The following is a 23,062-nucleotide window of genomic DNA, read 5'->3' as shown; positions in this document are numbered from 1 at the left end:
GACAGAATTAGATGCTTTTTTTTTTTTTCAGACCTTGATGAATCTTCAGATGCTGCAGACTATCTTCCAGACTCATGTGGCAATTCCTCGGATGCTTCTATTATAAGTACTACAAGTTCTTGTAGTAAGGAATATAAAACCACAGAAAAGAATCTCCACCACAAATTGTCAGAGAACAAACCATTAGGGAATGTTACAGCACACAGTGGGGATAGTACCACCAGTTCAGAGAAGCCAAGAACATTAAGTTATTCAAAGATGCGCAGCAATCCTTGTACTTCAGTAATAAGCGTAGTGCAATTCATCAGAGAACACATCACACCAGAAAAGCTTCATAAATGTCACACCTTTGTCAATAACAGCAAAAGGAAGCAAGTACAACAAGAAGCAATTTTGTCTTTATTGTAAAAAGGCCATTTATAAATTGGCAAGACACCTCGAATCCATCCACAGTGAAAAGCCTGATGTTGCAATGGCTTTCAGTTTTAATAAAGGATCCCACAAAAGAAGAGAGTTGTTACGCTCTCTTAAGAAGAGATGAAACTTTGACCATAATACTGAAGTGGCAAGCTGTGGCACTGGAGAGATGGTTGCCTGTAAAAGACCTAGTAATGCAAAACCATCTGATGACTACCGTGACTGCAAATTTTGCGAAGGACTGTATGCAAGAAATTCCTATGGAGACATGTGAGAAACTGCCCGAAGAAGTCTGTTGAGGGAGAGCCTCAAGTTGGGCGAAAATGGATTCAACTGCACTTACCAAGACCTGACTCAGTTAAGGAAACTGTTTGGAAGATTGCTTGTGAAATGAACCAGGATGACGTTTCCTCGGTTGTAAGGAGTGAAACTGAATTCCTTTGTATCGGCGAGTCACTGTTGAATTCCAGGAAACCATATGAGAGAAGGAATGACTACATACGCCAAAAAATTAGAGCGATGGCAAGACTACTGATAACGGCAAGGGCTATAACACCTTTGAAGAGCACCGAAGTCCTTGTTATGCCCTGTAACTTTCCCCATGTGATACAGGCAGTAAGATATGTTGCTGGTTATGATGTTGAAAGCAACTCGTATAAAATCCCATCATTGGCTTTGAAATTGGGACACAGTTTAGCCAAAGTTGCAGGCATTATTCAATGCAATGCCATCACTGCAAATCGCCCTGCTGTTGCAGAGTCTGCAAAGCAATTTGCCACTTTACATCAGGAAAAGTGGACAGAGTCCATTTCAGCTGCCGCATTGGGTACACTTCAACAAGCCAAATGGAATAAACCACAGGTTTGACCCTTTACAGAGGATGTGTCGGTTGCACACGTTTCTGCTACTGAGCGTGCTAAGTGTATGAAGGACCTTGAGGAAGAACCCAACAGCAAAAGCTTTGGAAATCTTCCTAAAGTGACTTTGATGCAGGTAGTACTATTTAACAGAAGGAGGGAAGGGGAAGTTTCAAAAATGGAGCTTCAGTCTTTCACATCCAGGGATCTTACAGAGCTGAATCCAGACATTGTGAGGGGCCTTACTGACTTCGAGAGGAAGCTTGCAGAGCACTTTGAGATAGTTGAGATTCGAGGTAAAAGGTCAAGAAAGGTTCCAGTGCTTCTAACCCCTGACATGATCACTGCTATGGACCTCCTCATGATAAGCAGAAAAGAGTGTCAAGTCCACAAAGAAAATGTGTACATGTTTACACGGCCAGGTGTCCTTTCCCATTACAGAGGCTCTGACTGCTTTCGCAAGTATTCAAACAATGTGGTGCAAAGAACCCAGAGGCACTCACCTCAACAAGATTGGGCGGAAATAAGTCGCCACTTTGTCCACACTACTAAACCTCAAAGAAAATGAAATGGATCAACTTGCCACCTTTCTAGGACATGACATCCGTGTCCATAGAGAATTCTATCGGCTTCCAGAGAGTACCCTGCAGCTCGCAAAAGTCAGCAAACTGTTGATAGCAATCGAAAAGGAAGACTGCCTTACCTGCAGGGGAAAGGGCTGGATGACATTGAGGTCAATCCTGAAGGTAAAATTTTTGTTTGAAATATAGTTTTTAGCCACTTCAAATATAACTATTATAAGTGTTGTTAGTCCTTAATTTAAATAATTGGCCGTAAATGTTTTTTACCCAACCATATGAAGTAGAAATGAGTGATGATGATTCCAGTGAAGAAACCATTGCTGACCTACATGAATGCAAAGGTATCCTGACTTGTATATATGTGGTAATATATTTAAGTTATGTCACATAAATGCACATTTCTGTGGGGATTATCGAAATGATCCTCTATCTGTTTTTTAACAATCACATTGGTGGTGATAAGTAATTCCACATTTATGGATTTGCAATCAGTTTATGTTTATATCTCAAATATCAGTTAATATCTAATGTAGAATTGCATATTGCCTGACATTGAGGTTGTTTACAGTGAATAATACAAGCAAGCAAACGTATTGTCATGAAGCTCATAGAACATAATCACATTCATTATTACTTTGCAAAGGCTCAACAACAGAGACTTCTAGGGACCAGACACTTCTGAGGCAAACACCAGAGTCAACCACCCTGGACAACATGGAGGGCACTTCTGGAGTCAACCACCCTGGAGACAACATGGAGGGCACTTGAGTCAACCACCCTGGACAACATGGAGGGCACTTCTGAGTCAACCACCCTGGACAACATGGAGGGCACTTACTGAGTCAACCACCCTGGACAACATGAAGGGCACTCCTGAGTCAACGCACCTTGGATAACGTACACATGAGCAACACACAACCAAGACATGGTAAAATAGTCACATCCCAAGCATCTCAAAGTGCTCCAAAGGGAAAGCAAGGTTAGTAAGCATTTTGTATTCACATGTATTGATAACATCATAGAACTACTAACTAGAATCCTTTGTATCATATCCTCCATTTGTCACTTTAGCAGAGCTCATTGTTAATCAGTTGTATTTTGTTTCCATTTATGAAAGCTGTGAAGGTGAGAAGCAAGTGGACAGGTGATGAAGTGAAAGCTGTTGAGCGGCATTTGCTTAATTTCATAACAAGCTGCAGAATACCAGGTAAAAAGGACTGTGACTCTGCCTCCAAGCAGAGCCAGTAGCTCTGAAAGACAGAGACTGGGTTGCTATCAAATACTACATCCACAACAGAAATGTAGCATTAAAAAGGAAGATGAATAGATAGAACTAGAGCATGCCAACTGTAGCTCAGGTACCATTCAATTCCAATTTCAATCAGCTTCTCCTCAGATAGTGTTAATATCTGTGGGTTTCATGTTCATATTATTTTATTTTCCTTAAATGATTTATATTGTTGGTTCTTGTACAAACATGCCACATAGGCTCGACTGTAGATCCCACATGTTTGTATGTTTATGTATAATTGAGGGCTATTAATGAGCATATGTTTGCTACTTATGGTCACATTTTTTGGGATAACAGTTGATGATATATGTTAATACTCTGCTTTCATTGACAGGGAAAAGAGATAAACAGTACTTAAAGGGATTGTTATTGTTCCTAAGTTTTCAGAAGCACTTTGTTCTTAACCACAAGTTGTTGAATGTGGCAAGGTGTTTAAATTACTGTTAAACTATTACCATTTCAATGGGTGCTTGTAACAGGCCTTGTGTATGGTAACTTGCACTATGTAACTATGATGTGAAATCCCTATGTTATTTAGACAGGTTAGCTGAATGTACACTGTCATGTTTCATAGAAGCTGGATGCTTTAATAGAGAGTTTCATTCATTTCAAACATGCCATTTCTACTGCCTTGTGCATAGCAGGGAAGGAGGCAAAGTGTAGGTGGTCTATTCTGGGTGTTCAATTGATTTGTTAATTTGCATATTTTCGCCTGGCACTCAATAAAAGTAAGGCATAAAGTGTTCCTCTCTTTTTACATGAATATTGACTGCAAATGTATTGTTATAAATAACAATAATACGACTTAAACAGTAGACTGAGAATATATTATATTTATGAGCTATGTGAACATGGATAGGCATTTCTGTTGAAGGTTACCTATCTGGTGAGCATGATTATTATTATAATTTTTTTAAAGCTTTAGTTAAGTATTGTACACCTATGATTCTTATGCAGACATTTCAACATGTAACCGGAACCACGTTCAAATACAGACCCTATTTACAGGTTCTTCATAAGTCACATAAACCTGAAAATCAGTGTGTATCTATGGGCTGCTGTTGCTATGGGCCTTATATGTCACATGAACCCGAAAAGTCCTCATATACTATTAAAATCAGGTCTGAACAAAATATAGCCCTAGACAAAATCTCAACAGATGGATGTATTCCTAGAATCATGGGACCAAACTATTCTGATTCCCAGGTCTCTTGGACCTTGGGAAAGGCATGTCCCAATATGTCACATTTTTGTCATAAGTCCTGATATTGTCTATAAACACGTATGTGTGTGTGTGTGTGTGTGTAAGGGGGGCTCAGGGGGTCTGCTGGATCCTTTTCACGCTCACACACTAGCGATAAATAACCAGCCGATTCATTTCCCGCAGTTGAGCACATGGAATTGCAATGAGTTGGGGGAGACAGCCCATCAACCCGAGACCAGCCGATACGTGCAGCCGTGCGCACAGCAGAGTGGAGCTCTAGTACCGACTCACAAGCGCTCATCTCACCACGCGCACCGAATCAGTAACACTGGCCAAGCACTCAAAAGCTTACCAGTCTCCATCTTTAAAAATAACAGATACCTGAGCTCATTCCATGAAATGACTCACCGATTATTATTACACAGTAATATCACAACCCCTCCTTTCCTATAAACCAATAGCATCATTTGACCAAATAGTAGTAGGATCTAGTCATGTGAATTAGTGTCAGTAAGTCACCCACAGAAGTGGGATAAGTGGTGACTGGCAGTAGCGTTGGCACGTCTGCCTTCTTGGCCATGCCTGTGTGTGCTCACTGTACCACTGCCAGCCCTGCGGACGACTTCATTCTAATGAATGAGTGGTTTGCCTACATGTCAAGCGCGACATGTCACAATGACACAGAGACAAATACAGGGGATATTTTTTTTTTTACGGCTTTCCAGTAACATCACAGGCTCCATTCGGCTCACTGGTGAGAGTGGATTTCCAACCAAAAGCACTATACGTTCACTAGGTTACCACACACACACACAAACACCCACTCTTCTCCTCATGCAGACTTGCTCATCCCCCTCACGCCTACATCCTCCCGGCTCGGCGTTAGAATATATTCTACATCACTATCTGGAGTTGGTTCTCGTACCAACAGGCTGAAAACACCAAGTAATCTGACAGATGCGGATGCATTATTTAAGAACAAGTCTCTTGTTATTAGTTAAGTGTCATACTTCGATCCCTGAATTGCCCCACGCCTTCTAAAATCGCACCTGACAGACGTGCAATTTTGTGTGTGCCACAAGCTCTCAGGTTGGTTGCCATCATTTAGGAATAAACCAAATAGAACGAATGACAGACGGCCGTATCGATCCGCGCTCTGCATTCAATACACTAAAAACCACTGCAATTATAAACCATCACAATGTTATTCAAATAGCGTCTTGTGCTTAAAACCAAATTATAGCACTATTATAGCCTACCGTGCAACCAAGGTGCTATGATCCATTCATATAACCAACAAAAACAATCAAATAACATGAAGAATGCAGACTTGTCTCCAACAAGACATTGCTTGTCATTCATTGCAGTATAAACCCGTTACAATCGGCAAGCGAGATGCAATCAAGAGCCGTTTAAGACAGAGATGAGCTAGACAAACTAGATAGTATATCACAGACGCGTCCATAGCAGCCTCTCTCCCTCTAGACCGTGCTGCCTGCTGGTGTGATCAACTTGAGAATGTTTTCATGACAGGCTGCATGGGCTAACATGTGAGCGCCGCAACTCAGCAGCTCGAGCTCCGGAGCCTCAGCAGCGTACAAGTGATGATTTACAAATACTAGGCTACTACTGTAAAGTAAAGAAAAAGCAGTAATTCACCTGCTGCCAGTTCTCCTCCAGCGAAGGCATTGCAGAGAAATAGCCAGTGTCATGCACGAGTTGGAGTTCCTGAAAAATACTGTAATTCGCCAACACGTCCATGTTGATGCGCGATTTGAAAATAATTTACTTTGATCCACCGGAAAAAATACAACCCCACTTTTGTATGGTGAGGGATTAACAAAAAAAAAATGTATTCAGATCCTGCTCTGTGCGTCTGTCCATGCACCAGAAAGTATATCTCTATATACCACTGGAACTAAATAATACACAGAAGAACCACTATAAACAACAGAAAAAGAAGAGTTGAATATTATGTCACTGAACTGCAATCCTTTTTTCTCTAGCGTTAACTCTCAGGTCTTCAGTCCAGGAGTGGGATGCCAGCTCGGTGACTTGAAACGTCCATCTATTTCCGCATTGCCAGAGATGCAATCTTCGCTCTATAAATTCCAGGTTGCTTTTTCCACTGGCTGCAGTAGCTTAATCAGGCGACTGGGCGAGTAGCTCGGGCTAGCTGTCTAGTGAGCGGAGCGAGCCAAGCGACTCGGAGGGGGGAGTGGTTTGTTGTCAATCAATTCCGTGCGTGACCATATAAGGTAAATAGGGTTTGATGATCTCACTGGCGTCCAATTAAGGCGGCGCTAAAATAGGTAAAAGGGAGGAGTTAGAATGAATGGAGAGCCGCTATTGGCTCTGTGTTGCTGTCACTCTGTTCATACATAGCAGTGAAAGGTGAGCTATTTTTAGATGGCTATATAAACGCAGCAACATACTTCCTTCACTCAGTTGAAGTCTGTAGCCGAACAGGAAGCACACGAACCTTCCAGGCTTCAAAATAACTTATTTTGAACACATTTAATACTCCTAAAACATGTTTTCACTGTAATTCATTAAACACACCATCGAGTATGGTTTTAACGGAAGAAGTGTTCGGACATGAGACCAACAGGAACTCGGGGGCTGTGATGTAACAGCTTTCCCAACACAACACAGCTCCTAGGCGACTTCTCTTGTGGTTTAAGTTTGCAGGCTTTAACTGGACACCCACTGTGTAATACTGAACTCAACGTGTGGACTATCTGTTCTACAGTGCCTTCAGAAAGTATTCACACCCCTTGACTTTTTCCACGTTTTGTTGTGTTAAAGCCTGAATTTAAAATGGATTAAATGTAGATTGTTTTGTCACTGGCCTACACACAATACCCCATAATGTCAAAGTCGAAATTTTTACAAATTAATTAAAAATGAAAAGCTGAAATGTCTTGAGTAATTAGTATTTAACCACTTTGTTATGGCAAGTCTAAATAGTTCAGGAGTAAAAATGTGCTTAACAAGTCACATAATAAGTTGCATGGACACACTCTGTGTGCAATAATAGTGTTTAACATGATTTTTGAATGACTACCTCATCTCTGTAACCCAAACAAATAATGATCTGTAAGGTCCCTCAGTCGAGTAGGGAATTTCAAACACAGATTCAACCACAAAGACCAGCGAGGTTTTCCAATGCCTCGCAAAGAAGGGCACCTATTGGAAGACGGGCAAAAAAACAAAACAAAAAACAGTCACTGAATATCCCTTTGAGCATGGTGAAGTTATAAATTACACTTTGGATGGTGTGTTAATACACCCAGTCACTACAAAGATACAGGTGTCCTTCCTAACTCAGTTGCCGGAGAGGAAGGAAACCGCTCATGAGGCCAATGGTGACTAAAACAGTTACAGAGTTTAATGACTGTGATAGGAGAAAACTGAGAATGGATCAACAACATTGAAGGTACTGCACAATACTAACCTAATTGACAGAGTGAAAAGAAGGAAGCTTGTACAGAATAAAAATATTCCAAAACATGCATCCTGTTTGCAACAAGGCACTAAAATAATTCTGCAAAAAATGTGGCAAAGCAATTCAGTTTTTGTCCTGAATACAAAGTGTTACGTGTGGGGAAAATCCAATCCAACACATTACTGAGTACCACTCTCCATATTTTCAAGCATAGTGGTGGCTACATCATGTTATGGGTATGCTTGTAATTGTTAAGGACAGGGGAGTTTTTCAGGATATAATTATGATGAATTAAACTTTCAGCAGGACAATAACTTAAAGCACAAGTCCAAATCTACACTGGAGTTGCTTACCAAGAAGACAGTGAATGTTCCTGAGTGGCCGAGTTATAGTTTTGACTTAAATCTACTTGAAAATCTATGGCAAGTCCTGAAAATGGTTGTCTAGCAATGATCAACAACCAATGTGACAGAGCTTGAAGAATTTTGAAAATAATAATGGGCAAATGTTGCACAATCGAGGAGTGGAAAGCTCTTAGAGACTTACCCAGAAAGACTCACAGCTGTAATCACTGTCAATGGTGCTTCTACAAAGTATTGACTCAGGGTTGTGAATACTTATTTAAAATAGATATTTCTGTATAATTGTTTAAAAAAAAACTTTGCTAAACACATGCTTTGTCATTATGGGGTATTGTGTGTAGATGGGTGATACAAAAATGAATTTAAACCATTTTGAATTCAGGCTGTAACACAACAAAATGTGGATAAGTCAAGGGGTATGAATACTTTCTGTATCTGTAGCTTGAGGGAAAAATAATATACAAAAAGTTTTGCTTTCCCTTAAAATACACACTGTTTTTATCAAAGCTAATCACAAACCATTTTAATTCTTATACAGTACTTCTAGGCCTTATGGATTGTGAATAATTTTATTATGATTACCAGAAGTGTGTTGATTGGGGATGTAATTAATCATTTGGGCATATTGAGGCATACATCAGCTGCCTGTTTTTAAATAAACATTTCAGGGGAAAGGGAACAATCTACCTTGGCTACTTTACATTATTACATAACAGTCATGTAAATATATAGGTGAACATTTACATATTATTTAAAGGCCAGGGTAAGGGGAGATTTAGTCACAAATTATTTGAGTTTGTTTGCATAGTTAATGCATATAAATTGAAATGTGAATACACAAACAAGTTTCACAGTTATTGCAATGCTTACCTGGACTGTAATAACACTGTACCTTGTTATGTGTATACTTTACTCTACTATTTCTATTTTTGACTACTTTTACTTCACTACATTCCTAAAGAAAATAATGTAGTTTTTACTCCATATGAATACTTAGCAGGACAGGGAAATGGTCAAATTCACACACTTATCAAGAGAACATCCCTGGTCATCTCTACTGCCTCTGATCTGGCGGACTCCTGCCTCTGATCCAGTGTGCCCCCTGGCTCTCTGTAAATAAATAAAAAACAAGAAAATTGTGCTGTCTGGTTTGCTTAAAATAAGGAATTTTACATTATTTATACTTGTACTTTTGATATGTAAGTATATTTTAGCAATTACATTTACTTTTGATACTTAAAGAGGAAGTTCACCCAAAAACACTTCTGGGCCCTTTATAACACTTGCCTGGTTGTTTGTCAGTACCCCAGACAGTTTTTAGGTTCATTGCTTGAGTATTTAGATGTAGGTAATAAGCTGATTGCATCTAAGTCAATCAGAAATTGTTACAGGAGTGGGTTGCAGTTCCGGAGCGACCCACTAGGTGTCATCCTCTGACAACAATAGGCACCTCCCCACTCACAGTCGGGGTGTCACGATCGTCGGAGGAAGTGGACCAATGCGCAGCGTGATAAGTGAACATACTTTATTTTGTTGAGAACACCACACGAACAAAACAACAAACGATACGAAACGTGAAGTCCTTGGTTACAATACAAACCATACGGAACAAGATCCCACAACACACTGTGGAAAACAGGCTGCCTAAGTATGGTTCCAAATCAGAGACAACAAGCAACAGCTGATACACGTTGCCTCTGATTGAGAACCACACCGGCCAACATAGAAACAAATGAACTAGATAATCACCCTAGCACACAAAACACATAGAAACCACACACCCTGGCTCAACATAACAGAGTCCCAGAGCCAGGGCGTGACAGTACCCCCCCCCCCCCAAAGGCGCGGACTGCGACCGCGCCAAACATAAACCGAACAGGGGAGGGCCGGGTGGGCATTCCTCCTCGGAGGCGGTTCCGGCTCCGGGCTTGACCCCCACCCTCCAACAAACCCCCCAAAGCGCCCCTGGTCCGGTCTGGCCCTGCTGGCCGGAGCTGGACTGAACACTGGTGGAGCGGATTGCTCTAGCTCCGGAGTGGAGCAGCTGACCGGTGCCGGACCAGGCACCGGTGGAACAGGCACGGGCTGTGCCGGACTGATGATGCGCACCACAGGCTTGGTGCGGGGAGCAGGGACGGGCCGGACCGGGCTGACGACGCGCACCATTGGCTTGGTGCGGGGAGCAGGGACGGGCCGAACCGGGCTGACGAAGCGCACCACTGGCTTGGTGCGGGGAGCAGGAACAGCCCGGACCGGGCTGGCGACGCGCACCATTGGCTTGGTGCGGGGAGCAGGAACAGGCCGGGCCGGGCTGGCGACGCGCACCATTGGCTTGGTGCGAGAGGCAGGAACAGGCCGGACCGGGCTGGCGACGCGCACTACTGGCTTGGCGCGAGGGGCAGGAACAGGCCGGACCGGGCTGGCGACGCGCACCACAGGCTCGGTGCGAGGGACAGGAACAGGCCGGACCGTACTGGGGACACACACCACTGGCCCTACGCGGGGATCAGGAACGGGCCGGACCGGACTGGCAACACACCCCAGTACCTCTCGCCGTGCCTCTACATTCTCCCTCCCCCTGGTGACCAGTGACTCCCGTAACCTGGTGGCCTCCTTTGCCAACCCGCTGAACCACTCTATCCCGGCCTCCTGCTGCCCCGTCGTCCACGGCGTGAGCCCCCCCCCTAAAAAATTTCTGGGCGTCTCTCATCCCCGTGGACCAGGCCTCCATGGCTCTCGCCAGACTCTCGCTCCTCTGCTCCCAAGTCCAACCTCTCTCCTCCTCCCGCGGCTTGACCCAGTCGAGGTGGATATCCGCTAGAGTCCTCTCTGGCATTGGCTCCTGGACACGCTGCTTGACCCAGTCGAGGTGGACATCCATCAGAGTCACCTCTGGCGTTGGCTCCTGGACACGCTGCTTGGTCCAGTTATGGTGGGATCTTCTGTCACGATCGTCGGAGGAAGTGGACCAATGCGCAGCGTGATAAGTGAACATACTTTATTTTCACCACACGAAACAAAACAACAAACAATACGAAACGTGAAGTCCTTGGTTACAATACAAACCATACGGAACAAGATCCCACAAAACACTGTGGAAAACAGGCTGCCTAAGTATGGTTCCCAATCAGAGACAACAAGCAACAGCTGATTCTTGTTGCCTCTGATTGAGAACCACCCCGGCCAACACAGAAACACAAGAGCTAGATAATAACATAGAAACACAAACACATAGAAACTACACACCCTGGCTCAACATATAAGAGTCCCAGAGCCAGGGCGTGACACGGGGCTAATTATCTGCCTATTGGTGTCACCTGTGTCTATATGCCCTCACTTCCCTTGCTCAGTTTACTCTGCTAATTCCTTGATGTCAAGCAGTACCTATCAGTGTCTGATCACGAGACGGTAGGACAGGTACTCAAGAAGTGTTCTCCCTGTGTCTTTGTGGTTTTCAGTCAGGGTTAGTATTTTGTATTGTTTGCTGTCAGCCTGTTTTTTGGAGACCTATGTGCTCCTCATTTGTTTTCGTGTATAGTCCGTTGTTTTGTATCCTGGCTTTTGGGACCACCAGTAAAGATCCTTGTTTCACCATCATTGCCTACGGTCTATCCTGCACTGCACCTGGATAACACCTCACACCAACCCTTACAAGATATACATTCACATTTTATATTTTAGTCATTTAGCAGATGCTCTTATCCAGAGCGACTTACAGTTTTAGTGACTGCATACATTTTTCATACTGGCCCCCCGTGGGAATCGAACCCACAACCCTGGCGTTGCAAGCGCCATGCTCTACCAACTGAGCTACAGGAGGCCCAAAATACCGCCCAAACACACCGCTCTGGCCTCCCATGACCGCAATAGTCCTTATAATGACTTTCTCTGCACAATTTTTCAGCGAATTTATTTCAGTAGGTACATTTTTACCAATGCATTTGGTTATTTTCGTATTGAAATCCAGGAAGTAGATTAATGCGTGGCGTGAGTCAGGACGCCGGACTTCCGAGGTGGGTGTGGTTGAAGGATGTAAACAATAATTGTATTTTCTCACGCCCTTGTTAAATTTAGTTAGAGTAAAGAATGTCAGATCGAGAACGAAGATGAAATTGGAGACCTGCCTTATTTTCAGAATGGTACTGTTGTGCCATATTGGTTTGAACCAGAGTATACTGAGGCTGAGTTGTTCCATTTGCGGGCTGACCGAGAGAAAATGGCTAGAGAGAGACAGGAGCGAGCAGATGTCAAGGAAACACAGTCTACTTGAACAGAGCAATACTCAATCATGAGGCATCAAAGCCAAAGGAACTGCATAATATCAAGAAATGCTATAGACGGAAGGAAAGTAGTATAGAAACCAACCAAAAAACAATAAGGCAACAACAAATTAAATCCCTTTTAGACAACTTCCTGGACAAAACGTTTCACTGTAATAGTGAAGGTGTAAACTTGGAGGTAGAAAACCTAAACAGTATATTTGACTTCTCAGCTTCGCTATCAAATAAAAAAATGTCAAGCAGACAACCTAAGAAAATTAACAACAATGACAAATTTGATGAATAATGCAAAACCTAAGAAAGAAATTGAGAAATCTATCCAACCAAAAACATAGAGACCCAGAAAACCTGAGTCTACACCTTCAATAGGGCGAATCACTAAAACAATAGAGAAATAGAAGGAAAAGCATGTCAGAAATCAGCTCAATGTAATTGAAGAACCCATAGAATCTAACGACTTCTGGGGAAATTGGAACACACTAAACCAGGGTTTCCCAAACTTGGTCCTGGGCCTCCCCTGGGAGCAGGTTTAGTTTTTTTGTCCTAGCACTACACAGCTGATTCAAATACCCAAAGCTTTATGATGAGTTGGTTATTTGAATCAACTGTGTAGTGCTAGAGCAAAAAACTAAATGTGCACCTAGAGGGGGGGCCTAGGACCAAGTTTGGGAAACCCTGCACTAAACAAACAACAACACAAAGAGTTATCTATCCAAAACTGAGATGTGTGGATAAACCACTTCTCCAATCTTTTTGGCCTTAAATCAAAGCACAAACAGCAAAAACATATACATGATCAAATACAAATATTAGAATAAACTATTAAAGACTACCAGAACCCACTGGATTCTCCAATTACATTGAATGAACTACGGACAAAATACAAACCCTCCAACCCAAAAAGGCCTGTGGTGTTGATGGTATCCTCAATGAAATGATAAAATATACAGACCACATTCCAATTGGCTATACTTAAACTCTTTAACATCATCCTCAGTTCTGGCATCTTCCCCAATATTTGGAACCAAGGACTGATCACCCCAATCCACAAAAGTGGAGACAAATTTGACCCCAATAACTACCGTGAGATATGCGTCAACAGCAACCTTGGGAAATGCCTCTGCATTATCATTAACAGCAGACTCATACATTTCCTCAGTGAAAACAATGTACTGAGCAAATGTAAAATTGGCTTTTTACCAAATTACCGTACGACAGACAACGTATTCACCCTGCACACCATAATTGTCAAACAAACAAACCAAAACAAAGGCAAAGTCTTCTCATGCGTTGTTGATTTCAAAAAAGCTTTTGACTCAATTTAGCATGAGGGTTTGCTATACAAATTTATGGAAAGTGGGGTTGGGGTAAAAACATACAACATTATAAAATCCATGTACACAAACAACAAGTGTGCGGTTAAAATTGGCGAAAAACACACGTTTCTTTCCACAGGGCCGTGGGGTGAGACAGGGATGCAGGTTGAGCCACACCCTCTTCAAAATATATATTAATGAATTGACGAGGGCACTAGAACAGTCTGCAGCACCCGGCTTCACTCTACTAGAATCTGAAGTCAAATGTCTACTGTTTGCTGATGATCTGGTGCTTCTGTCCCCAACCAAGAAGGGCCTACAGTGGCACCTAGATCTTCTGCAAGATTCTGTCAGACATGGGCCCTGACAGTAAATCTCAGTAAGACAAAAATAATGGTGTTCCAAAAAAGGTCAATTTGCCAGGACCACAAATACAAATTCTAAACATCAGCGCCATAGCTAACTTCCACAACCCATTGCCCTTTATGGTTGTGAGGTCCGGGGTCTGCTCACCAAACAAGAAATCGCAAAATGGGATAAACACCAAATTAAGAGTCTCCATGCAGAATTCTGCAAAATTGTCCTCTCTGTACAATGTAAAAAGCCAAATAATGTATGCAGAGCAGAATTAGGCCGATACCCGTTAATTATAAAAAAACAGAAAAGAGCAATTCAATTCTATAGCCACCTAAAAGGAAGCAATTCCCAAACCTACCATAACAAAGTCATCACCTACATTGAGATGAACCTGGAGAAGAGTCCCCTAAGTAAGCTGGTCCTGGGGCTCTGTTAACAAACACAAACAGACTCCACAGAGCCCCAGGACAACAACAACACAATTAGACCCAACCAAATCATGAGAAAACAAAAAGAGAATTACTTGACTAAGAGCAAATAGAGCAAACTAGAATGCTATTTGGCTCTAAACAGAGAGTACACAGTGGCAGAATACCTGAACACTGTGACTGACCCACAATTAAGGAAAGCTTTGACTATGTACGGACTCAGTGAGCATAGCATTGCTATTGAGAGAGGCCACTGTAGGCAGACCTGGCTCTCAAGAGAAGACAGGCTATTTGCACACTGCCCACAAAATGAGGTGGAAGCTGAGCTGCACTTCCTAACGTCCTGCCAAATGTATGACCATACTGGAGACACATATTTCCCTCAGATTACACAGACCCACAAAGATTTCGAAAACAAATCAAATTGTATCTATTGGGTGAAATACCACAGTGTGCAATCACAGTAGCAAGATTTATGACCTGTTGCTACAAGGAAAGAGAAACCAGTTATGACCAAACACCATTGTAAATACAACCTATATTTCTTTTTATTTATTTTCTCTTTGGTACTTTAACTATTTGCACATCATTACACCACTGTATATAAACATAATATGACATTTGAAATGTCTCTATTCCTTTGGAACCTTTGTGAGTGTAATGTTTAATGTTTATTTCTGATTGTTTATTTCACTTTTGTGAGTTCTCTATTTCACAAGCTTTGGCAATGTAAACATATGTTTCCTTACCTTTACCAACAGACAGTGAATGTCTCGGCTGTGTTGGAGACTTTCTTCAGAATGCCCAGGATCAACTGAAAACGAAGGTCCAAATGTGAAGCTCTCTGAAGCCTAAGTGTTTTGGCTAATATTACTCACAAGATATTTATATTACTCTCTAAAATGAAAATAAATAGCCTACCTAATGACATCCTTCCAACTGTATTTTCCAGTATCCTGCCTACATCCCATAATGCAACTGGCTACTATTACTCCTCTTCAAGTTAGTCTGACAATGATGACATGCTGGCTAGGTAAACAGTGTCTAGAACGAGTGGATGCGCGCCATAGAAATAGAATGTATGGAACGCGCACTTCACAATCTGGGTCTACATAAACAATCATTTATATTACCAAACAGCGTAAGAAGTATAAAGTCAATAGTGGTAGTAGAGAAGAACATGTTGCTTGCAATTGCCAGTCAAGCTTTTATACCAATAACATCCTAATTAGCCTGTAAACCCACACAATAAGAAAAGCAGCCTCACACTTGACCACTAACAGCCTTTGAACAATAAGTTGGCTATACAGTCTTCAAGTATACGAGACGAAGAGAGCCGTCAATAGTATTGCAGCGTGTAGCCTTTCGGTTAAAGTTTTGGGCCAGTAACCGAAAGGTTGCTGGTTCGAATCCCTGAGCTGACAAGGTGAAAATACTGTCTATGTGCCCATGAGCAAGGCACTTAATCCTAACTGCTCCTGCTAGTTGCTCTGGATAAGAGTGTATGCTAAATGCCCTAAACGTAAATGTACTGTGCCATCATCAATAAGGCTTATAAATGAATATGCTTAATGATCCCTGAGCCTGCTACATTTTATGTTGTATAGTCCTAGGCCTATTTATTTTCTTGATTGTTGTACATAACATTGTCATGTATTTATGTTCTGTCTCTGTAGACAATACAGACTGCTCTCTTATCAGATCACCCTGGAGTGGATGCTGAGGGGAGAACATCTAGGTCAAGACCAACGACTGGTACTCCCAGCCTCTGTGGTGGCAACAATTATATCTAACTACCCTGACCTCAGCAGCAGCTACATTGTATTCCAGGAAGTTGAGGAGGCTCATAGTGTTATATACGAATAACACTTTCAAGAAATAACATTGTAGTTAATAGTTATAAAACAACAATTACACAGTTACTATGGCATTCACACTGTCACTCATCATTAGTTGGACTAGGGATTTACAAACATGTTCCCGGAGAGCAACCATCTTGTAGGTTCTCACTCCAACAGGTGAGCTTGATTAGGGTTGGGTTTGATTGAAAACCTATAGGATGGTAGCTCTCTTGGTATAAGGTTTGAGAACTGTGGGGTTATGTAAAATAGACTCTCTTCTGCTGTTTTGAGAAGGAGACTAGGAGAGAATACGCGAGGAGCATGCAATTGAGATCTTCCCACAGTATCCTCCTACTCATTGCTCCATGTGCTGGCTCAGGCCTGGGAGGGAGCACGCTTCCAAAACTTCCCCCGGTGCAAAACACGTCTACCTGGGCGCCCAGGCCAGATGAATCAAATCCCCTCATTGAATAGAACGGGTGTTCCCATTCAAGACAATGATGGCATAATGAGTGGACTGCCGGCCATTGCTAGTGTACCCATAGGAGCAAAGCAGGAAGTAAAAGCATAAAGTAAAAGCAGGAAGTGTACCCATCAACCTGTGCTGTGATTTGTTGAATCAACTCAACTGACATTTCAAAAAATACATTCCATTGCATGAGCCACATCAGTTAGCATCATTTGAATGAACATTCCACATTACCATGGAAATGATTGCATCACGCACGGCAAGAGGTACCGATGCTTCAAGTCTGGAACCAACAGGACCCTGAACAGCTTCTAACCCCAAGCCATAAGACCGCTAAATAGTTAACCAAATAGCTACCTGGACTATCTGCATTGACCCTTCTTCCACAAACTGTATTACTCACTGCATACGCTGCTGTTTCTGTCACTTTATTCCTAGTTATATGTACTACCTCAATTACCCCTGCACATCGACTCAGTACTGGTACCCCGTGTATATAGCCAGGTTATCGTTACTCATTGTGTATTTATTACTTTTATTATTACATGTTTTACTTTTCTATTATTTCTCTGTTTTTTCTCTCTGCATTGTTGGGAAGGGTCCGTAAGTAAGCATTTCACTGTTAGTCTCCACCTGTTGTTTACAAATCATATGACAAATAACATTTTATTTGTGACAACACCAGGCAGCCATTGCAAGTGTACCCATGAGAGGTTCCAAGCCTGTTCTATTCATTCTGATTTCTACGCCCATGAGTTTACCGGAATGAATACACCCCTGAATGGTGGTCTACATAGCAGTCACACTGCACGCAGCCACCAATAATTGCCAATCTCAAGAAACCATTTCTGTATGGACCTCGCTTTGTGCACTGGGGCATTGTCATACTGAAACAGGAAAGGGCCTTCCCCAAACTGTTGCCACAAAGTTGGAAGCACAGAATCGTCTAGAATGTCATTTTATTTTTCCGTTATTTAACTAGGCAAGTCAGTTAAGAACAAACTCTTATTTACAATGACGGCCTACACCGGCCAAACCCGGACGACGCTGGGCCAATCACGGCCGGTTGTGATACAGCCTGGAATCGAACCAGGGGGTCTGTAGTGACGCCTCAAGCACTGAGATGCTCGGGAGCCCATTGTATGCTATAGCGTTAAATGTACCGTTCACTGGAACTAAAGGGCCTAGCCCGAACCATGAAAAACAGCCCCAGATCATTATTCCTCCTCCACCAAACTTTACAGTTGGCACTATGCATTGGGGCAGGTAGCGATCTCCTGGCATCCGCCAAACCCAGATTTGTACGTCAGACTGCCAGATGGTGAAGCATGATTCATCACTCCAGATAATGCGTTTCCACTGCTCCAGAGTCCAATGGCGGGGAGCTTTACACCACTCCAGCCGACGCTTGGCATTGCGCATAGTGATCTTAGGCTTGTGTGTGGCTGCTCGACCAAGGAAACCCATTTCATGAAGCTCCCGATGAACAGTTCTTGTGCTGACATTTCTTCCAGAGGCAGTTTGGAACTCGGTAGTAAGTGTTGCAACCGAGGACAGACGATTTTTACGTGCTACGCCCTTCAGCACTCGGCGGTCCCGTTCTATGAGCTTGTGTGGCCTACCACTTCGCGGCTGAGCCATTGTTGCTCCTAGACATTTCCACTTCACAATAACTGCACTTTTAGTTGACCGGGGCAGCTCTAGCAGGGCAGAAATTTTATGAACTGACTTGTTGGAAATGTGGCATCTTATGACGGTGCCAAGTTGAAAGTCACTGAACTCTTCAGTAAGGCCATTCTACTGCCAGTGTTTGTCTATGGAGATTGCATGGCTGTGTGCTCGATTTTATACACCTATCAGCAACGGGTGTGGCTGAAATAACCGAATCCACTAATTTGAAGGGGTGTCCACATACTTTTGTATATATAGTGGACTTTGAATTGGAGCTTTCCAGTCCATGGTGGAAAGAAGATGGGAACAAAACCCGGTTTCAACCGGTCCCCATTGTAGTCAGTGGCCACAAAGTGATCACTGGACATGGTCATCCACAGCTGTTGAATGACTTCAGGCATCGTATCGACACCATAAGCCGGATGTCGGATGGCCTGCATCCATGCCTGACACAAAGCTCCGTCGCAGTCAGGAAAAGAGTGGAAATGTGTGGTGTATTTGTATCTGAGCAGAACATTATTGCACTTCATTTTGGCCAATGTCACTCAGCTACTCGACTACTAAAGTTATTCACCTAGCCTTACTTTACTTTGGAGATTACTAACCGCTAGCCTAGCTAGCTGCCATATCTTACTTTACTTTGGAGATTACTAACTGCTAGCCTAGCTAGCTGCCAACTCTTACTTTACTTTGGAGATTACTAACCGCTAGCCTAGCTAGCTGCCATATCTTACTTTACTTTGGAGATTACTAACTGCTAGCCTAGCTAGCTGCCAACTCTTACTTTACTTTGGAGATTACTAACCGCTAGCCTAGCTAGCTGCCATATCTTACTTTACTTTGGAGATTACTAACCGCTAGCCTAGCTAGCTGCCACCTCTTACTTTACTTCAGAGATTACTAACCGCTAGCCTAGCTAGCTGCCATCTCTTACTTTACTTCAGAGATTACTAACAGCTAGCCCAGCTAGCTGCCATCTCTTTGTTTACTTCCTTTCATTCTGATTTCCTTTCTTGAAGACCAATAGTAAGACGCTCCTTCGTCCCGCCTCCTGTAATTATCCATCTTAAAACCATGAAGAAGAGTATCTACCGAATTACAGACTATGTGGAAGACCTTTGCACACAAAGTAGGTCTTTGTTTTTTTAAACTTTCTACATTAAACAACACATGTATTTGGCAATTCAATGACGAGACACCAATCATTGTTTATGTAACAATACATACACCGTTTTTAATACACACATTTTAGGTAATTTCGGAAATTCTGCATTTTTATATAAAAATACAGAAATCTACAGTAAATACTCAAACAATGAACCCAAAAACTGTCTGGCGTAATGACAAGTGTTATTTATAAAGGCCCAGGAAGTGTTTTGGGTGAACTTCCCCTTTAAGTATATTTAAAACCATTTTTTAATTTTATTTTACTCACATACTATTTTACTGGGTGACTTTCACTTTTACTTGAGTCATTTTCTATTAAGGTATCTTTACATTTACTCAAGTATGACAATTGGAGACTTTTTCCACCACTGATGCCTGCATGCCTTTGTAGGCCACACATACACGGTATACACAATGTGCATTAAGGCCATCGCTACAGTCCATCTCTGATTTGACATTGTAATCAGACAGGAATATTCTTACAAACTAGCCAGTTCAACTTGCAAACAGTTATTGTGAAACATATTGTGCCGTAACATGGCCTGGCTGTGGTTGTGTCCCAAATGACACCTTATATAGTGCGCTACTTTTGACCAGAGCCTGGTGGTGCACTATAAAGGGAATAGGGTGCCATTTGGGACACATCCTACTGCTGTGCAGCCTGCAGGATGTGTTAACAGAATCCAGATCCTTCATTATAATCAGACAGTATCTGCTAAGTAAACATTCACAATGTAGGACAAAACCATCAATATGGTAAGATAGGATATGGGTGGAGGGGAGCAAATTAGGGTTATTGCCTTGCTCAAGGGCAGATTTTTCACCTTGTCGGTTCGGGTATTCGAAGCAGGGACCTTTCGGTTACTGGCCCAATGCTCTAACCGCTAGGCTACCTGCCATCCTTAACAACCTAGTCAGCACAGCAAGCCAAGACAGCGGGATTTAATTACAATTTCAGTGGCCATAGGAAAAAGGTACATGCAATAACTATTATGAATTGTGACATTGTGAAGTTGCACACTCAGTGGTTACATATGACGAGGATTACATTTGTTGCACCGAGGATATTAAGCAACGCTTTATTTGTTGTCAGTATCAATGTTCATACCAAATATGTTGCTATGTTGCTACATTTTTTGTCTCCAGTGACTTATGTTCTAAGCATGTTGTTATCTAGTCCTGTCACAATTACTAAGTACTACTTATGGTCTTTATCCTTTGTCAATGACAAAGATTCAATTACTAATAGTTACAATGTAATAACAATATAATAGCCAATCTGTTTCCAACCCACGTCCATCCATAAAGTAGGAATTCATAGAGTATTTTAGTGTTAGTGAGTAATTGAGTTTGTACCTGTGTTGTGCTTTCTCCTGCTCCCTCTCCTCTCCCCGGGGACTGGGAGCTTTGTCTCAGTGGAGTACGGGGGCAGATGGTTGCTAGATTGGCTGTTTCAGGACATTTTCCCTATTGATTTTTATAGGTCTCTCTGCCAGAGGGAATTAGATAGAGCAAAGGGAGGAGGAAGGTGGATGGGGGGTGGGAAAGAGATGAGAATGTGTGTGTTTGTGTGTGTGTGTTTGTGTGTGTGTGTTTGTGTGTGTGCGTGTGTTTGTTTGCGTGTTTGTTTGTGTGTGTGTGTGTGTATGTGTGTGTTTGTGTGTGTGTGTGTTTTTGTGTGAGTGTGTGTGTTTGTGTGTTTGTGTGTGTGTGTATGTGTGTGTGTTTGTGTGTTTGTGTGTGTGTGTGTTTGTGTGTTTGTGTGTGTGTGTGTTTGTGTGTTTGTGTGTGTGTGTGTATGTGTGTATGTTTGTGTGTTTGTGTGTGTGTGTGTGTGTGTGTTTGTGTGTGTGACGAATAAGCCCGCTTGGTCTTTGACTGCAACAGAAACACACAGGAGATGATACCAGCTGTTGGCAGCTGGGCGCCTGGTCGCTCCGGGCCGTGCGATTTTTCTCGCTGATACACCCGCCTGGTGTGTATCCTGAGGTGGGTCAGATGTTGCTGGTACACACGTAGCAACGCTTCTCCCTGTGATTGGCCAGCGGGCAAGTGGGGGGTGGGGGGGGGGGGCAGGTGTTTGTGTGTGTGTGTATGTGTGTGTGTATTCCTGCATCTGTGTGTGAGTGCTCCCAGCACAGCAGGCAGGTGTGCGTGTTAGTGTGTATGTGTGAATCAGCCGGGCTGTAGGCCACAGCTGGGCCCTCTCACCCCTGATGGTGGGTGGGCTCCTCCCCCTGCTGGTAACCCTCTGTCTGGAACAGCTGCTTCTCAGCTAGTCTGAGCCTCACAGCCTCCCAGGCTCAACACAACACAACACAGAGCAGCCTCCAAGGCTCAACACAACACAACACAGAGCAGCCTCCCAGGCTCAACACAACACAACACAGAGCAGCCTCCCAGGCTCAACACAACACAACACAGAGCAGCCTCCCAGGCTCAACACAACACAACACAGAGCAGCCTCCCAGGCTCAACACAACACAACACAGAGCAGCCTCCCAGGCTCAACACAACACAACACAGAGCAGCCTCCCAGGCCCAACACAACACAACACAGAGCAGCCTCCCAGGCTCAACACAACACAACACAGAGCAGCCTCCCAGGCTCAACACAACACAACACAGAGCAGCCTCCAAGGCTCAACACAACACAACACAGAGCAGCCTCCCAGGCTCAACACAACACAACACAGAGCAGCCTCCCAGGCTCAACACAACACAACACAGAGCAGCCTCCCAGGCTCAACACAACACAACACAGAGCAGCCTCCCAGGCTCAACACAACACAACACAGAGCAGCCTCCCAGGCTCAACACAACACAACACAGAGCAGCCTCCCAGGCCCAACACAACACAACACAGAGCAGCCTCCCAGGCTCAACACAACACAACACAGAGCAGCCTCCCAGGCTCAACACAACACAACACAGAGCAGCCTCCCAGGCTCAACACAACACAACACAGAGCAGCCTCCCAGGCTCAACACAACACAACACAGAGCAGCCTCCAAGGCTCAACACAACACAACACAGAGCAGCCTCCCAGGCTCAACACAACACAACACAGAGCAGCCTCCCAGGCTCAACACAACACAACACAGAGCAGCCTCCAAGGCTCAACACAACACAACACAGAGCAGCCTTCCAGGCTCAACACAACACAACACAGAGCAGCCTCCCAGGCTCAACACAACACAGAGCAGCCTCCCAGGCTCAACACAACACAACACAGAGCAGCCTCCCAGGCTCAACACAACACAACACAGAGCAGCCTCCCAGGCTCAACACAACACAGAGCAGCCTCCCAGGCACAACACAACACAGAGCAGCCTCCCAGGCTCAACACAACACAACACAGAGCAGCCTCCAA

The 23,062-nt window shown here is 43.3% G+C and overlaps 2 long non-coding RNA genes across 2 annotated transcripts; both read left to right on the top strand.

The window, feature by feature from the left end:
- The first annotated feature begins 1,805 nt into the window (after positions 1 to 1,805).
- LOC123482882 lies at positions 1,806 to 2,580 on the top strand. The gene is made up of 3 exons (XR_006657997.1): positions 1,806 to 2,020; positions 2,137 to 2,196; positions 2,499 to 2,580. It is a non-coding gene; the product is annotated as an uncharacterized LOC123482882 (long non-coding RNA).
- A 1,675-nt stretch (positions 2,581 to 4,255) lies between these two features.
- Positions 4,256 to 21,862, top strand: LOC123482881. Its single transcript, XR_006657996.1, has 4 exons — positions 4,256 to 4,450; positions 12,174 to 12,179; positions 17,352 to 17,355; positions 21,851 to 21,862. It is a non-coding gene; the product is annotated as an uncharacterized LOC123482881 (long non-coding RNA).
- The last annotated feature ends 1,200 nt before the right edge of the window (positions 21,863 to 23,062 follow it).

This window comes from Coregonus clupeaformis, chromosome 40, assembly GCF_020615455.1.
Source record: "Coregonus clupeaformis isolate EN_2021a chromosome 40, ASM2061545v1, whole genome shotgun sequence".
Lineage (NCBI taxonomy): Eukaryota > Metazoa > Chordata > Actinopteri > Salmoniformes > Salmonidae > Coregonus > Coregonus clupeaformis.
Note: the sequence above shows the minus strand (reverse complement) of the source record. Positions and strands in the feature narration are given on the sequence as shown.